Source organism: Aquarana catesbeiana, linkage group LG04 (genome assembly GCF_042186555.1).
Source record: "Aquarana catesbeiana isolate 2022-GZ linkage group LG04, ASM4218655v1, whole genome shotgun sequence".
Classification (NCBI taxonomy): domain Eukaryota; kingdom Metazoa; phylum Chordata; class Amphibia; order Anura; family Ranidae; genus Aquarana; species Aquarana catesbeiana.
The window spans coordinates 623,024,356-623,039,994 of record NC_133327.1 but is presented as its reverse complement, the minus strand read 5'-3'; the positions used below and the strand labels follow the sequence as shown (position 1 = coordinate 623,039,994).

Genomic DNA, 15,639 nt, shown 5'->3' with positions numbered 1-15,639 from the left:
ATAAAAAAAAAAAAACTACCGATATATGGCCAGCTACACTTTTACCAACTCTTATTACAACAGAACTCAGTACTAAGTGCAGCAGGGGACTCAAGAAATCAACCCATCCAGAAATGTTGGCTTTAGAAGAAACTTTTCAATATGTTTTAGTGGCAGTCACTTTAGTGATCATCGTTAGATTTAACTAATGACAATAAAGCTAAAGTCAATAACCCAACCAAAGGTTTCCAAGACACTTTAGGGGGCAGTTGAAAGTTTAGGCACAATTCAGCCTTCCCGGGGGCATTGTACAGCACCCCATAAATATGAAATCTCAACCTGTGGACATCTACCTGTCAGCAAAGACACAAGATGCTTGCTTGATCCAGATCCATTATGCAATTTTTATCTCATGTCAATGGACTGAGTAAAGTCAACTACACAAGGTTCAATATGAAAAGGAACACTCCAAGAGAAATAATTAGAGCCAACTTATTTTTGAAGTGCAAACTCTGAGGCTGTCATACTTATCCTCACTACTTAGTAAATCAACTAAGAGCAAGAATGGGCATGTAATGTATCTCATTACTTTGCTGACTGCATGATTTTATTCTTACATTACTGGCATTTTGTTAGCTCAATGAGGAAAAACATTTCAGTGAAGGCTAAACAGTAAGTATTTTGTAGCTTTGAGGAGGTTGCAGACATGAAAGATTTTAAGACTGCCAATGTCTAGTTGTTACTGACAACTTCTGTACACCAGTTAGGATATTGGTCCCAGAGATTGTTGTAATGGGAAACAGACTGGCAGCTACAGATAAACAATTCTTCTTTCAGACACTCAAACATAAGGCCCGCAGTAAGAATTTTACATACATTTAAAGTGAGTCTGTCATGAGACAAAGTACAGGGGCTTTCACCTGCTGCTTGCTTCCTGAAAATACTACTTTCCTGTCTGCGTTTGACTCAAGTACTTTTGATTCAAAGACCGGGGCGTGGCAGAATTCCTCATCTTTTTACTTGTTCTGGGTCAGAAACTCAGACAGCATCAAAGCCAAAGCATCAGCATAAAAGCCAGACATTTTCAAAGGGAAGTGAATGCCAACCATCATTTTTCTACAATGACTGTCATTCCAACAATATAGACCCCCTGGTGGCAAACATGCAGCCCTTTGGTGCTTGTTGTGTGGCCTGTGGTTCCCAGATTTTTGTAATGGGAGGATTGATTTGTAAAGGGGTAATAGCAGTGAACTGTCATTGACTTAGGTCAACATGACTCAAAGTTTCTCTTCTGCAGCATGTCTCCAACCAAACATGTAGCATGTCCAGTCTCTGACCATCATAGCCTCTGGTACATCTGCTGTCTGACAGTCCTCTCTGGCATTAGATACTGAAGGCTATGTGCTGCTCTTATCAAGGACAGCAGTAAAGACCCCCCAAACTGCTATAATAAATCTGCAGCAAACAGCAATCAGCTGTCATTTTTTTTACTACATAGATTATAAAATATTACATTCTCATTTTTTTAAAGCAGCCAGGTTAAGATGTATAAAAATGCATCTGAGAAAATGAGACGTACTTCTGATATCATGCACATTAATCTGTGTACACAGCACTGCTGTAATTGTTTGCACTGGCAGCTTTTATCACCATCATTTGCATGTAGTACTCAGATGGCATGTAATATAACAGTAGGAAATGTAAAGGCCAAGTCCACCTGACCATGTTCTATGTTATATCCATATTAAGGGTGCAACACAAAACATGGACAGATTTCCCAACCCTCACCTGCACAGCCATGTCATTCATGGATATCTGTGAAGGGGACCAAGTCTCATTTGCTACAGCCACAGAGGGACTCCTAGATGTCAATGGAGCACAAGAGCTCTTGTAATCCATTGATTACTTCCTTCAGCCCCATAAGGCTGTATTCAATCTAGAACAGAGAGCTGCCCATTTCTGACTACAGTAGAAGGCAGTATGGTGCGTGATTCAGTGCATCACACAGCTCCTTTTTTTTTGTAAAAACTTTATTTGAAGTGTACAAAAGTACACTTCATTCATGTCACTGTACAGCAGCGCAATGCACCACACTGCTGTACAATGCCATCTGATAAAATGCAGCATGCGGCAGCACAGCTCCAGCTGCATGCATCTTACAACTCAGCCAACCCTCTTTCTCTACAGCCTAGAGCTACAGTAATTACAAAAAGACGATGAAAAGCCAAGAGAAGGTCCATTTGTAGCAGTCATAGCTGGCATACAGACCTGGAAGCATCTCTAAGAAAATGAAAGAAGTTTAAAGTAACACTAAAGGATATCCTCATTCTACAAAAATCATCCATACACATCCAGTATTTAATGGCCCTGTAATCAATTATTCATGTAACTGTTTCTTACTGCTTTTTTGCCTCCTTGTAACATCCTCCATGAGCTACCGAATCTCTCCTTTTCCCACTCATGCCCATTTGTTTGTAACAAGTAGTCCATGTTGGTCGCTGTGTGCACTGCTCTATGCATGCTACAAATCTCACAGTCCATCATCCATCTCAGGAGTGAGCAAGAGAGAGTAGCTGTTTCTACTTCGTTACACCATGGGAAATGAACGTAGCCACCCTCAGCCTACTTTCACACTTGTGTGGGTAGGAGGCGCTGTGGGCCCCACACTTTGCAGCTGCAACCACCCGCACACAAAACGCAGGACCCACGGGTGGGTGCCATTAATCTGGAAATCGCAGCCGCAGTGCGGTTTCTGTGCAGGTTGAGATTTCTGGAAACCTTTTCCCCCCGTGTTCTGTGAGACACAAACGCAGCACGCAAAAGGTGTGAACTTAGACTAATAGGAAATCAGATCACAGCAGCAAAAAAAGAAAAAAAAAAAAAGAAGAGATTTGGAGGAGGCTGCAAGCAATATTAAGTACTTTGAGTTAAAGGATCAGTTGGCCTTAAAAAAAAAAAAAAAAAATTTTAATCTTTTTGCAGTTAAAAAAAAAGTTTTTTATTTTTTCGGCAGATCGTGGGTGCCGTGCAGGACTCCTGCAGACTTTTCAGTGTATATGTCAGCTCATACCGGCATGCAGATACACACCGATAGGAAGAGACAAATGAGCTACGGAGAGCTCAACAGAGCCTTGGTAGTTCATTGAGAACTACAAGCCAACAGCAGCAAAGGCTGTTGGCACTTGCAGTTTCCCATTCACAAAACCCTGATGCGGCCAGGTGGTCGTTTCTTTTCTTTTTTTTTTTTTAAATAGTGACACAGAGATCGGAGAGAAGATCCCCAGTTCGCTGTCACTAGATGCAGATTGGGGAGATGCTGCAGGACTGGGCACATGTTACATGTTCCTCTCTAAAAACGGGTAGAACATGTAACATGTTATCCTTTAAGAACACATACTTGAATAGATATATTCTCAAACCGGAGTTTAGTGCCACTTTAACTCTCCATCATCTAGTAAACACTATCAGTAGGTCTGACCCTCTCGTTACACTTTTGGAGCAAAACTACACATGAAACCACAACTCAAATGACATCAAGAAGGGAAGGTTTAACAGAGTACATACATATTCATATGAGAGGTTTGTTGGAAAATCTTCCTTGATTAGTGGCTGCAGCCAATGATCAGGGTATCCTGACAGCTGTGGGTGCACCTGTCAGAATACAATGTACCAGCAGGGTGGAGGGGATTCCCACTGGCTAGAAAAAAAACAAAAAACAAAAAAAATGTGTATGGCCAGCTTTAGCCCCACAAACACTGGGTAGCTGCATGTATTCACGTATGGTGGGGATCCTGGATATCTGACAGCAGCCATCTCAGGTAGTATATTGTCACCAACACCTTTGGCAGTGCCCCCTGATGAGTGGTTCAGCATCAAGCAGAATGGTGGTTTGCAGGGTCCACAATGAAGTGGTGAATAAAGGGCCCATTTACACCAGATGCAAAGACATGTATTTTTGACTGCACGCAAAAACTCAGGTTATCCCTATGGGCATAGTTTACAATACTGCAGTGCAAAACAGTACAGCAAGCTGCATTTTTCTGCACTATAAATGCATAGAAATGCACTGCACATAAAAGCCCAAAAAAGACAGACGACAGAAGTGCCCTCAAGGGAAATGCAAGCCTAAGAAGAATACACTGCAAATGTTCATAAAGAACGGTAATCAAATGCATGTCACTGCACATGCAAAAATGTGCATATTGCAGTCCAGTGCAGTTTTTTTTCAAAAACGCATGGAAAGTAGGTTATATGCACCAGTGCAGTCCAGAGTGTGCCAGAAAAAAAAAAAAAAAAAAAAAAAAGGTAGAAGGTGCAGCATTTTTCCTGTACTGGAATGGAATGCGGTAAAACGCATCAAAACACAGCAGAATGCACTGGAACTAGAGCTGGGCGATTTTCCCAAAAAAAAAAAAAAACTCGATTCACGATTCGAATCAAGTTTTGTTATGTTTTTTTGGACACCGCACCGGTCCTGAGGAGCTGCGGGCAGAAGTTTTTAGGGGAGGCCGCGGCTTCGGCCTAATCCGCGGCATCCGGCTTCGTGGACTAGGCCAAAGCCACAGCCTCACCTAAAAACTCCTGCCCGCAGCTCCTCAGGACCGGCGCGGTGTCAGCGCCGGTCCTGGTGGAAAAAGAAAAAGAAAAAAAAAAAGAAAAAAAAAAAAAAAAAAACGATTTGCTGAAATTTTAAATCGATTTGACCTCTCAATTCGATTCAAGATTTCAATCGATTTTTTCCCAAGCCCTAACTGGAATGCATCAAAAATGCACCAGACCCCAGGCCAAAAAAAAAAAAAAAAAAAAAGTAAAGGAGTACTTGGATTGCATCAAAAAACCCAAGCATGCCGAAATGGATCTGAAATGCGTTTTGTGCTGTTAACCAGCCCTAAACATGCCATTTCTGGTGTGAATGGTGCCTTAAATCGGAGTGTCACCCAAAAGTGGAACTTCCGCTTATACAATTCCTCCCCCCCTCCGGTGCCACATTTGGCACCTTTCGGGGGGGGGGGGGAGAGAAGATACTCGTTATTTATAGGTACCCTGTCCCCACTTTTGGGAGACCGTGGCGATGTACGTCAGCAGCTCCCTCCTCCCCTTCTGCCGGTTCAGTGACAGCGCAGCACGCTTGCGCAGTAAGGACCCGGAGGTGAACCCGAAAGGTTACACTATCGGGTTCCTTTACCAGCAACGGCAGTGGCAGCAGCCGACATCGCTGGATAGAGGTCGACCGATATGGGTTTTTCTCTGGCCGATGCCGATATTTACAAATCGCGGTGGCCGATGGCCGATATGTGATGCCGATTTTTTTGGGCCGATATATTAGGCCGATTTTTTTTTTTTTTCTTTTTTTTTTTACCTTCATCTCATAAAATCTAACAGTTAGACCCCTTTCACAATGGGGCGTTTTTCAGGCGCTTTTGGGCTAAAAATAGCACCTGTAAAGTGCCTGTCAAACGGCTCCCCTGCAGTCTCAGTGTGAAAGCTCGAGTGCTTTCACACTGAGGCGATGCGCTGGCAGGATATTAAAAAAAGTCCTGCAAGCAGCATCTTTGGAGCAGTGTATACCACCACTCCTGCCCATTGAAATGAATGCGCACCGCTGTCGAATCGCCTACAAAGCATTTCGACAGCGGCGCTTCAGGGGCGCATTTAACCCCTTCCTCGGCCGCTAGCTGGGTTATAAGCGACCTGCTAGCAGCCGAATAGCACTGCTAAAATGATGGTAAAGAGCCGCTAAAACTAGCAGTCTTTTACCGTCAACGCATGCCCGCTCCAGTGTGAAAGCAACCTTCAGTGATACGGAAATTTTTTTACATTTAAACATTTATTAAACAAAACAAACCTCCAATCAGTTCACTTGTATGTAGAATTTAGATAAAAAAAAAATATAAAAAAAAACCTCTCTTAAATATTAAATACACAAAAACAGGTAATCAAAACTTTTGGATGAAAAAAAATGGGCTAACTTTACTGCTTAGTTTTTTTTTTTTAATTTATTAGTGTATTTTTTAAAAAAAAATTGCATTTGAAAGACCGCTGCGCAAATACCGTGTGACATAAATTATTGCAACAACCGCTATTTTATTCCCTAGGGTCTCTGCTAAAAAAAATATATATAATGTTTGGGGGTTCTAAGTGATTTTCTAGCAGAAAATACAGGATTTTTACTTGTAAGCAACAAATGTCAGAAAAGATTTAGTCTTTAAATGGTTAAGCTGAGAACTTCTACACACGGAATTTAGTTTATTCAGAAGTGTAAACATTGTATCCTTCAGGTTCTTTTTATCAGATTTGGCAGGCTGCTCAGAGAGGGGGAGAAGTCACTTCACACAGGCAACTGGCATTGACTTCTATTACAGAAGTCTTTTGCAAGTCGCGCTGAAGCTATATCGGCTTTTTTATGAGCACAATCGGCCGATGCCGATTAAGTAAAAAACACCAAATATCGGCCGATATATCGGTCGACCTCTATCGCTGGACTCCTGGACAGGTAAGTGTCCTAATGTTAAAAGTCAGCAGCTACAGTATTTGTAGCTGCTGACTTAAAGCGGTTGTAAAGGTAATTTTTTTTTTTTTAAAAAATAACAAACATATCATACTTACCTTCACTGTGCAGCTCGTTCTGCACAGAGTGGCCCCGAACCTGGTCTTCTGGGGTCCCTCGGCGGCTGTTTCAGCTCCTCCCCGCAAGCATTCACCACCTTAATGCGAGCTCCCTCGCATGGTGGTGAGTGCTTGCGGGCGCGCTCCCGTGATACAGCCGGCGGCTATAGCCGCTCGCTGTATCACTCGGCCCCGCCCCCCGGCGCGCCGCGTCATCGGATGTGATTGACAGCAGCGCGAGCCAATGGCTGCGCTGCTTTCAATCCATCCACTGCAGCCAATCAGCGACCAGGCTGAGCTGCAGCGAAGATGACAAGAACGTGCAGCGAAGATTCGAGGCGTCAGGTAAGTAAAACGGGGGGGCTGGGGGCGGCGGTACTGTCAAAAGTTTTTTCACCTTAATGCATAGAATGCATTAAGGTGAAAACATTTTTACCTTTACAACCCCTTTAATTTTTAAAGGGGCGGGTGGAACTCCTCTTTAACCTCCCTGGCAGTATGATTATTTCAGATTTTTGATGCTGAAAGCGGTACAATTATTTTGCATGGAAATTTGGCGTTTTATATTGTAGGCCCGTAATTCTTAGGAATAACTCACTTAAATCTGTCCAAACAAGAGTCTAATAGACATCCCGGGTATGATAAATTTTGAAACACGAGATCATAAATTATAATATAATAAATAATTATACCAAATAATAATATAATATTACCGCCAGGGAGGTTAAGCTACGGTCACATATATGCAGGTGTGCGTGTAAATCGCATGCATTCCCATGCACAAAATGCAGTGCTGCACAAAAAAAACCCCATGGGGGTGCCATTAACTCCTAATGGCACCCCTACACACTGAACAACGCAGTGTGGTTTCCCACATGTGAAAACTGTTGACGTTTTCTTTGCAGAAAACGCAGCCACAGCAGTCCATTCAAATTAATGGGATGCCATGTCCACGCACCTGCAGAACGCAAAGCTACATACATGTCAACCAGAGCTTAGCAAAGAAAATAAAGTATTAATCACATGCCGACCGGCCATAGCCGAAAGACGGCTACAGCACAATCGGCTTATTCTGGACGTCCTCGCAGAATCGCGCGCACTCAGGAATGTCTGTGACCGTCGATTCCTCCAGACCTGGTGCGTCACGGAACAGGTTAAAGGGCCAATGACAGCGACCCTTTACTGCGCGATTGCTCTGTCCAATGACAGAGCGATCACTTGTCAACAAACTGGAGCTTGTTTGGTGCAGCTCCTCCCCTCTCACCGATCAGTACAGTGTGCGAGGAGAGGAGGGAGCTGGGTGCAGCAGCGCTGTGGGCTGTCTCTGGAGTGCCCACAGTGCTGATCTGTCTCCATCCATGTCCTATATGTGCCCATCCATGTCCTATATGGGCTCATCCGTGCTCCATCCATCCCTGGCTCATTCATGCCTCATCTGTGCTCACTTGCGCCATATCAGTGCTCATCCATTCCGCATCCTTGCCACTACAGTAGAGGTCGACCGATATATCGGCCGATATTTGGCTTTTTTTACTTAATCGGCATCGGCCGATTGTGCTGATAAAAAAAAGCCAATTCAGCGGGACTTGCAAATGACTTCTGTAATAGAAGTCAATTGCAAGTTGTCTGAAGTTTTCTTCTCCTCCAGGCAGCCTGCCAAGTCTGAAAAGAAGATACATTTGCATCTCTTTCAGGTTCTTTTATCAATAGACTGAACTCCGTGGAGGAGTTCTCAGTTTAACCATTTAAAGACTAAATCTTTTCTGACACTTGTTGCTTACAAGTAAAAATCCTGTATTTTCTGCTATAAAATCACTTAGAACCCCCAAACATTATATATATTTTTTTTAGCAGAGACCCTAGGGAATAAAATAGCGGTTGTTGCAATATTTTATGTCACACGGTATTTGCGCAGCAGTCTTTCAAACGCAATTTTTAACCCTTTCATGACTAAGCCTATTTTTGAAATTTGGTGTTTACAAGTTAAAATCCGTATTTTTTGCTAGAAAATTACTTAGAACCCCCAAACATTATATATATTTTTTTAGAAGAGAGTCTAAAGAATAAAATGGCGATTGTTGCAATATTTTTTATCACACGGTATTTGTGCAGCGGTGTTTTAAACGCAAATTTTTGGAAAAGTGACATTTTCATGAATTTTAAAAAATCCAAACAGTAAAGTTACCCCAATTTTTTTGTATAATGTGAAAGATGATGTTACGCCGAGTAAATAGATACCAAACATGTCACCCTTTATAATTGCACGCACTCGTGGAATGGCGACGAACTACGGTACCTATGAATTTCCATAGGCGACGCTTTAAAAATTTTTTACGGTTACCAGGTTTAAGCTACAGAGGAGGTCTAGGGCTAGAATTATTGCTCTCGCTCTGACGATCGCGGCGATACCTCACATGTGTGGTTTGAACACCGTTTACATATGCGGGAGCGACTTCCGTATGCGTTTTCTTCGCTGCGCGAGCTCGCGGGGACGGGGGCGCTTTAAAAATTTTTTTTTTTTTTTATTTATTTATTTTATCTATTTTTGTACTTTTATAAATTGTGTTTAAAAATTTTTTTTTTTTTTTTACTTTTATTGCTGTCACAAGCAATGTAAACATCCCTTGTGACAGTAATATGTGGTGACAGGTACTCTTTATGGAGGGATCGGGGGGTCTAAAAGACCCCCCATCCCTCCTTTACACTTCAAAGTATTCAGATCGACGAAAACGGCGATTCTGAATACTGTGTACTTTTTTAAATTCGGCGCCATTGGCAGCCGAGTAAACGGGAAGTGACGTCATGACGTCGCTTCCGCGTTTACAATTAGAAGGCTGGAACGAAGCCGCTCACAGCTTCGTTCCAGCCCGCCCCCAGCCGCCAGAGATTCCCGAATGGACACCGGGCCTCCCAATCGCACGGGAGGCCCGGTAACAGCGGCGGGAGGCGGCGGGAGGGGGGGGATGTCCCCTCCCGCTCCTCCGGTATAACAGCCGAGCGGCTTTTAGCCGCATCGGTTGTTATATTCGGGTAGCCGATCGCCCGCTGAAAACAACGGTACCGGGATGATGCCTGCAGCTGCGGGCATCATCCCGGTATAACCCCGGAAAGCCGAGGACGCATATGTGCGTTCGGTCGGCGGGAAGGGGTTAAAAAAAAAAAATACACTAATGAAAAAAAAAAAAAAAGAGAACAGTAAAGTTAGCCCATTTTTTTTTCGTCCAAAAGTTTTGATTACCTGTTTTTGTGTATTTAATATTTAATGTATAGTTATTTTTTTTTAATCTAAATTCTACATACAAGTGAACTGATCGGAGGTTTGTTTTGTTTAATAAATGTTTAAATATAAAAAATTTTCTGTATCACTTAAGGCTGCTTTCACACTGGAGCGGGCATGCGTTGACGGTAAAACGCTGTTAATTTTAGCGGCGCTTTACCATCATTTTAGCGGCGCTATTCGGCTGCTAGTGGGGCGCTTATAACCCAGCTAGCGGCCGAAGAAGGGGTTAAACGCGCCCCTGAAGCGCTGCTGCCGAAACGCTTTGCAGGCGCTTTGGCAGCGGTGCGCATTCATTTCAATGGGCAGGAGTGGTGGAGGAGGGGTATACACCGCTCCAAAGATGCTGCTTGCAGGACTTTTTTTTTTAACATCCTGCCAGCGCATCGCCTCAGTGTGAAAGCACTCGGGATATCACACTGAGACTGCAGGGGAGCCGTTTTACAGGCGCTATTTTTAGCCCAAAAGCGCCTGAAAAACGCCCCAGTGTGAAAGGGGTCTGTTAGATTTTATGAGATGAAGGGAAAAAAAAAAAAAAAAAAAAATCGGCTTAATATATCGGCATCATATATCGGCCATCAGCCACCGCGATTTCTAAATATCGGCTTTGGCATCGGCCAGAGAAAAACCCATATCGGTCGACCTCTACACTACAGTGCCCATCAGTGTCTCACAAAAGTATAATAGGTAGTCAAATTCGATTTGAAATGTAGGTCCCCGACGGTGCTCCCTGCATGTTGGGCATCTGTATGTGGGCAGGCAGTGTAAAAGTCTCACACATTCACCATACTCAGGAGAAGTAGCAGAATGTGTTTTGGGGTGTCATTTGTGGTATGCATATGCTGTGTGAGTGAAGAAAAAAAAAAAAAAAAAAGAGAAAAAGAATCTTCAGACGGTACCCTTATTCCCGCTCCCAGGAGTCCGGGCTGCAGCGCATTATTCCAGCAGCTCGGCTCCCTTCCCCGCCGGGCCAGTAGGAGAGCACAGCGGTGCCTCGCGCATGCGCAGTAGAGACCCGGTGTGAGGCCGTAATGCTTCACTACCGGGTTCCCTTACCAGCAATCGCGGTGGCAGCACTGGACAGCTGATGGAAACATCAGCTGCGGTGCCGGCCAACATCGCTGAACTCCAGGACAGGTAAGGGTCCTATTAAAAGTCAGCAGCTGCAGTATGTGTAGCTGCTGGCTTTAATTTTTTTGCAGGGGTGGCCGGACCTCCTCTTTAACCTGATGAGGACTGCCCCAAGCACATTTACTGTGGCAGGGCAGCCTCTCTGTGCAGAATCACATGTGATTCTGCACTTCTGGGTCTGGGGCGCACATTCCTCCTGCTCCCGCTGTGATTGGACACAGCAGGAGCCAATCGGCGGGTCCACACGATTATTTGAGGCAGAGGCAGAACGGCGATCTACCTATGTAAAACAAGGCAGATCGCCGTTCTGTGACAAGGGAAGGCAGTGATCTTGTGTTTCTGCTAAGCAGAAACACGGATCTCTGTCTTCCCACAGTACAAGCGCCTCCCACACAGTAAGAGAGAACTCCCTAGGAACACATTTAACCCTTTGATCGCCCCTGATGTTAACCCCTTCCCTGACAGTTTCATTAGTACAGTGACAGTGCATATATTTAGCACTGATCACTGTATTGGTGTCACTGATCCCAAAAAAGTGTCAGAATGTCTGCCGGAATATTGCAGTCCTACCATAAGTCACTGATCGCCGCCATTTCTAGTAAAAAAAAAAAAAAATTCTAAAAATAGATCCCATAGTTTGTAGATGTTATAACTTTTGTGCAAACCAATCAATATACGCTTATTGGGATTTTTTTCAACCAAATATATGTAGCAGAATACATATTGGCCAAAACTGGTGAAGAAATTTGATTTTTTTTTTTTACTGGATAGGTTTTATAGCAGAAATTAAAAAATATTGTTTTTTTCCTTCAAAATTTTTTTTTTTTTTTGTTTATAGTGCAAAAAATATAAACTGCAGAGGTGATCAAATACCAAACGAATGCGCTAGTTGTGGCGAAAAAGGACACACACAGTATCTCACAAAAGTGATTACACCCCTCACATTTTTGTAAATATTTTATTATATCTTTTCATGTGACAACACTGAAGAAACAACACTTTGCTACAATGTAAAGTAGTGAATGTACAGCTTGTATAACGGTGTAAATTTGCTGTCCCCTCAAAATAACTCAACACACAGCCATTAATGTCTAAACTGCTGGCAACAAAAGTGAAAATGTCCAAATTAGGCCCAATTAGCCATTTTCCCTCCCTGGTGTCATGTGACTCGTTACTCGTTAGTGTTACAAGGTCTCAGGTGTGAATGGGGAGCTGGTGTGTTAAATTCGGTGTTATCGCTCTCACTCTCTCATACTGCTCACTGGAAGTTCAACATGCCACCTCATGGCAAAGAACTCTGAGGATCTGAAAAAAAAAAAAGAATTTTTGCTCTACATAAAGATGACATAGCCTGTAAGAAGATTGCCAAGGCCCTGCAACTGAGCTGCAGCATAGTGGCCAAGACCATACATCGGTTTACCAGGACAGGTTCCACTCAGAACAGTCCTCGCCATGGTCGACCAAAGAAGTTGAGTACATGTGCTCAGCGTCATATCCAGAGGTTGTCTTTGGGAAATAGATGTATGAGTGCTGCCAGCATTGCTGCAGAGGTTGAAGGGGTGGGGGGTCAGCCTGTCAGTGCTCAGACCATACCATCAAATTGGTCTGCATGGCTGTCGCCCCAAAAGGAAGCCTCTTCTAAAGATGATGCACAAGAAAGCCTGCAAACAGTTTGCTGAAGACAAGCAGACTAAGGACATGGATTACTAGAACCATGTCCTGTGGTCTGATGAGACCAAGATAAACTTATTTGGTTCAGATGGTGTGAAGTGTGTGTGGTTGCAACCAGGTGAGGAGTACAAAGACAAGTGTGTCTTGCCTGCAGTCAAGCATGATGGTGGGAGTGTCATGGTCTGAGGCTGCATGAGTGCTGCCAGCACTGGGGAGCTACAGTTCGATGGAACCATGAATGCCAACATGTACTGTGACATACTGAAGCAGAGCATGATCCCCTCCCTTCAGAGACTGGGCCGCAGGGTAGTATTCCAACATGATAACCCCAAACACACCTCCATGATGACCACTGCCTTGCTAAAGAGGGTAAAGGGGATGCACTGGCCAAGCATATCTTCAGACCTAAACCTTATTGAGCATCTGTGGAGCATCCTCAAACAGAAGGTGGAGGAGCGCAAGGTCTCTAACATCCACTGGCTCCGTGATGTCATCATGGAGGAGTGGAAGAGGACTCCAGTGGCAACCTGTGACGTTCTGGTGAACTCCATGCCCAAGAGGGTTAAGGCAGTGCTGGAAAATAATGGTGGCCACACAAAATATTGACACTTTGGGCCCAATTTGGACATTTTCACTTAGGGGTGTACTCACTTTTGTTGCCAGCAGTTTAGACATTAATGGCTGTGTGTTGAGTTATTTTGAGGGGACAGCAAATTTACACTGTTATACAAGCTGTACATTCACTACTTTATATTGTAGACAAGTGTCATTTCTTCAGTGTTGTCACATGAAAAGATAGAATAAAATATTTACAAAAATGTGAGGGGTCACTTTTGTGAGATGCTGTATATTTGGTTTGGGAACGTCGCTCGACCACGCAATTGTCAAAGTGACACAATGCCATATCGCAAAAAATGGCCCGGTGATGGAGGGGGTGTAAACCTTTCGGGCTGAAGTGGTTGTAATAAAGAAAAAAAAAAAAAAAAAAACGTGTACTGAAAGAGCACTATAAATACACATCCAAAGTCCGAGTGAATCCAGAGTCCTTGGTTTAGGGATGATTTCCTGGTTGGGGTTATTATGGGATGGAGGTCATATGGTAAAGTCATGTAATCCTCCTGTGTGAGCGCCCCCTGGTGGTTGTCGCTCTTCTTACACCTGTTATAGGATGGAAGTGATAGCAGAATTCCAGTTTGTTGCTACTTCTCATCGGATACATTGTTGTCTCTTTCATACATTGTTATCAAGTGCTTCCTGTCTATGAAGGGCCCGCGCTTTATACGGACTCTCTAGCGGACTTTTGATGAGAATAGTCGGACACTGACAGGCTCAGACTCGGTTGCTTTGACCCGTGTGAGTCCTGCTGTATTTGTACCCATTACTGCCCCCTGGAGTGCGCTATACGCTTTTAAAAAGACCCCCCCCCCTTATGTATTTGTAAATCTCCAAAACTTTCTCATAACAAGTTTATGAGAGGATCCTAAGCCGATCTCCCGGCATGCCACGGTGACACCCGACCCTCCCCCGACACAAACACCCAGATAACGATCACGGCCGCTCAACTCCCCGACGCCATAACACTTCCCCCTCCGTCATTACCTGCTCCTCCCGCTTCGCTGTCCTCCCGCTCCGGTTACCACACAGCGCCCCCGCCCGTAACGACTCCGGTTCTCGACGACTTCTCAAAAGTGTTTCTAGGCGCGAAGGAATCCGATTGGTCGCCAGGAGCTATTTGGAACATGCCCCTGGCTAGGATTGGACGGCGCAGGTGTTGTGGGCAGAGGCTGGCCACGCCCCGCGGTCTGGCGCTTGAGGCAGAGAGGAGAGAGAGGAGTAAAATGGAGGCGGGAAGTGATCTGGGTGTTGATGAGGGCAGAGAAGGGCGGGAACTCCCCTCACAGCGCCCTGTACTCCACCTCACAGCCCCCAGTGACCTTATAAGTCTCCAAAAAACGTGCAAAATACCCAGAAATACATGAAAAGCGATTGTGTCGTTTCAGATATGTGTTATCTCCTGTGAAATGTGTATAAAGGCAATTTACCTCACAAACATAACACTTCTGACAAGGACTAATAGCACGAACATATTCACTAAATAAATATATCTCTGGACCAGCCCCAAAACTCCAAGTGAACCTTCAACCCCTTTATTTTTCTTTCAAGAATATTGCTTTTTCTCCCCTTTAACAAAATCGCATATGATATAATTTATGTATTTATTTATTATTATTATGCATTTGTAAAAAAAAAAGAATGCATTGGTGTGCGCAGCGTATTGCATTATGGTGTGCGACCCGGAGCACAGACACACGTATATCAGCAGAGCAGAGATTGGTGTCAGTAGTTTTTTCTTTTTAACCACTTCAGCTCCAGAAGGTTTACCCCCCTTCATGACCAGGCCATTTTTTGCGATACAACACTGCGTCGCTTTAACTGACAATTGCACGGTCATGCAACTCTAGTCCCAAATAAAATGTATGTCCTTTTTTCCCACAAATAGAGCTTTCTTTTGGTGGTATTTGATCACCTCTGTGGTTTTTATTTTTTGCGTTATAAACAAAAAAAGAGCGACAATTTTGGAAAAAAAAAAATATATATAGTAGCCAATAGCTTTCATCTCTTTATTTATTCTGAGCATGCGTGGCACTTTGTGCGCCGGATTTGTGTACACAAGATCAGAAATTCCAACAACGGATTTTGTTGTCGGAAAATTTTATAGCAAGCTCTCAAACTTTGTGTGTCGGAAAATCCGATGGAAAATGTGTGATGGAGCCTACACACGGTCGGAATTTCCGACAACAAGGTCCTATCACACATTTTCCGTCTGAAAATCTGACCGTGTGATCAGTGATAAAAAATATGCACAGTCATTGTATTAATGACACTGGCAGGGAAGGGGTTAACATCAGGGGAGATCAAGGGGTTAACTGTGTTCCCTGGGAGTGCTTTCTTACTGTGTGGGGGATGGTTTAACT

General features: G+C 43.8%; 1 protein-coding gene across 1 annotated transcript in view; it reads right to left on the bottom strand.

The window, feature by feature from the left end:
* LBR (lamin B receptor) overlaps positions 1–14,437 on the bottom strand; it is a 57,578-nt gene extending 43,141 nt beyond the window's left edge. The window contains exon 1 of the mRNA XM_073628323.1: positions 14,264–14,437. The gene's annotated coding sequence lies outside the window, so the exon portion shown is untranslated. The remainder of the gene's footprint in view (positions 1–14,263) is intronic.
* Between the last annotated feature and the right edge of the window lie 1,202 nt (positions 14,438–15,639).